The sequence below is a fragment of the Calliphora vicina genome, chromosome 2, assembly GCF_958450345.1.
Source record: "Calliphora vicina chromosome 2, idCalVici1.1, whole genome shotgun sequence".
NCBI classification, from domain to species: Eukaryota; Metazoa; Arthropoda; class Insecta; order Diptera; family Calliphoridae; genus Calliphora; species Calliphora vicina.
In genome coordinates, this window is record NC_088781.1 from 34,216,318 (window position 1) to 34,219,907 (window position 3,590).

Consider the following 3,590-nt stretch of genomic DNA (forward strand, 5'->3'; position numbering starts at 1 on the left):
AGCAGTTAAGACTGTTAGACGTCCTTATATTTTTTTTTAGTTGTTTTCTTCACGTTGTTGTTGGCTATTTGCAAACGTTATGAACTTTTGGTTGTTGGTGTTGTTTGGGCCGTTAAAAAGAAATCAGACTTTTTTTGCTGTTTGTTGATGTTGTTGCTTTTTTATTACAGTTTTGGTCTTTCTTTGCTCGTATTTAAACTTAGCAGGATGCATTATTTATAAAATCTACTCACTGGTGCTGCTGCTACTACTGCTGCTTCTGTTGCTGGTGGCTGGTGTTTAAATAAATGTTGTCTGTATTTGTAATACAACAAAAATAAGTAATATCTGTGTGTAATTGCATGTGTGTGTGTGTGTGAGATTTCTTCGTACTTTGCCATAAACCAAACAACACTCACCACTACATTAGCAGTTTATTTTTGTTGGCATGCAGTGATGTATTTTTGCTTTTTCTTTGTATGATGAGGAAAAGAATATAAGAAATATGTAGAAAAAATCGACAATAAAGACGAAAGTTACAATAATGTCGACAACGAAGATTAGGAGGCACAGTGCAATTTGGGGCATAAATCAAGATCATCGAAACAGCTTGCAATTTAATAATTGTTTTGGTGTTGGTTGATAGCTCTCATAATTGTAAGCATATAAAACGTTAAAATTTTTGCCTGCTCTCTCTTTGTTTAAGAGTTATAGGAATTTAAATTCAATATATATAATAGTAAATTTCTCATATATTTGGAAAATAATCTGATCATTATAGTTATTATTGAATAGTGCTTCAAAATACCATTAATATGATATATAATATAGTACTGATTATTAACATTGTGAACCAAAAATTCCTTTTTGAATTTATATGAAAGTATTTCAGAAATTTTTAAATACAGAAAAAGTGATTTTAGTGAAGCCAGTGTTCGATACACCCCAGACTTTCACAACATCTCCACGCGAGATGACCATGCCCACAAATCCCTCTTGCAGAATATCCAGTGTAGCATCATCCTGAAGAAACCCCATTTCATTGATATCCATATCATCCAATTCCAGCCAAAAGAAGTGGGTAATCATCGACCTATAGCGCTCTCTGTTGACTGTGATAGCCTGGCCAACGTTGTTCTCAAAGAAGAATGAACCGCAGAAAGACGCGAGCCGCCAGCATAAAATCCACACCAAACTGTGACTTTTTGGGTATGCATTGGACGGTCTTGGTTGTCATGTGGATTGGTATCGCCCCAAGTTCGACATTGACGTACCCATTCATCCAGAAGTGAACCTCAACGTTAAAAGGGTGAATCGGCGGAACGCTGCCTAACAGAACACCCATTTTGATAAAACTATTTTATATTATTTTATCCAAATACAATAGAATTCGTTATGAGTGCAAAAAAAGTCACCCGCCAAATTTCTTTGTAGTAACTTCAAAATTGCTACTTATAGTTTACAGTATTTACATGGCAAATTTATATATATATATTAAGTTTATCATTAAAATTAGTAAGTTATTTGCAATTACATTAGAAATTTTTAAAAACTAGACTTCATTACCTATTCAGTGGTATATAATAAGTGGAATGTGCTTCAGTATTATATATAGAAATAGTACATGCAAAATCACCCTCTTGAAATATTTCCTATTAACTTTATGTATAACAAACAGAGCTTACTATGCACTTCTCATTTTTCCCATGGTTTAAATTACGAAAATTATCTATTCAATAATTTTAGTATTTGAAATTCAACCAATAACGAACATTGTATATTCAATTGTCAAAATAATCAAATTCAAAACTTAAAATTCAATAGAAAATATCAAGAAATTTTGTTTTTGCAGAAATGAATACGTGATTTAATTATGAAATAATTGAAACCAGTTCAATATGGGATTAATGTTTGAATTGAAATATATTCTTTTCTGTGTAACCTAAGATTAGTACTTTTTTTATTTTTCTCAGTCCAATTTTAACTCAGAACCTCGTATTTTTGTATATAGCATTGGTTTATAGACCATGTTAGTTAAAAAACTAGTCAGAAAAAATTAAAAAATTGGAACAAATGGGCTTAATTTAACCGCAGGTTTATACGTGCTCGATAAAATTATTTTTTTTTAGAAAATTTTTCTACCTTCGTTAGATTCCAAAAAATAAATATTTTTTTTTTTTTAATTTTGAATTGGCAATGTTTTGCTTATTAAATCAAAAATTAAGTAACGATTTTAACTAAAACTTTATAGAAAGCTCAATAATATTAAACAGAATTCAATTCCAAAACAAATTATGGTTTCACTCTTTGTGAAAAAGCTAAATACTAAAATAATTCCACTTTCGATCGAAATAGAATTCTGTGACAGCCGTGAACATTTGCAAGCGTTTGGAGTATTTTGAATAATGAACTTGTTACTGGTCTATTTGGGTTAAATCTTTGTTCTTGTATGAGTCTTCTGCATTTGTTTTGGAGCTTTAAGTTTTTTTAAGGGAATGTCGTGTTCAAAAAACATCACATAAAACTAAGGAAAACAATTCTCGTGAATTCTCGCACAATTTCCCGGGATTTCAGGATTGAAAATTTTGCGGAATTCCCGGGAATTCCATTGAAAAACTCGAATAGCGAGTAATGATTCGGTGTAGAAATTATTTTCTTTTGAATTTGCAGCTTGAGTTTTACAAAATCATCATCTAATTCTTGGTCTTCAATATGTTTTGCTGGCCTGGGCAATCTTTGTCTTTCGTTCACATAATGTTCACTAACTAAGAGAGAATAAAAATTTAAAAACAAAAACTGAGTTCAAACTGAGTTCTATTGTAAATCTTGCAGTTTTAAGTCTTACACCCAAATTACTATTTTTTATATTTTTATCTTTTACACCAGAACCTGTGGCATTTGTGTATTTTTCTATCTACTTCGGCGTTAATGGAAATAAGCCAATATACACAAAAATACTTACAGTTGTGGTTTCTTGTGAATGTTGTTGAAGCAATTGTAAAAATTCCTCAAAATCATTGCCGTGGTTCTGGTGAATTTATCATGAATGTACAAAAATATTATTCAGTGGTATGATACTAATAATATGTTTGAACTACAGTCATAAATCTAATCATAATATGTTGCTCTTAGACTATGTTTACCACAACCATGTTTTTTCTTTGCGTACATGATGTCTTAAAAGTAAGACTCTCTATGATTTTATGATAAATTCCAGTCTGAGCTGAAAATGGCATAATTCTTTCAGAAACAGAACGTGACCATGACAATTTTTTTTGTAGAACTTTCCTGTATCCTTGCACCACAGTGCGATATTATAATAATATCTCATTTTTTATTATGATTTCAGGGCTTTTCATTTCGATTTTTCTTTGCTTTTGTTGTCTGTATGTGTTTGTCTATATATGTATATTTACAATCTGTTTGTGTGTGTTTGCGTTCTTTTTTTTTTTTGCTTTAATATTTTTTTATGAGTTTTAGGTGTCTGTATATCATTTTGTTGTAGTTGTAGTAGCTTTTTTCTTCTTTTCATTTTTATTCTTGGGTCATTATATTTTTCACTTGGGGCGTTATACGGTTCATTCCTTTAACTGCTGTTTATTTTTAATGTT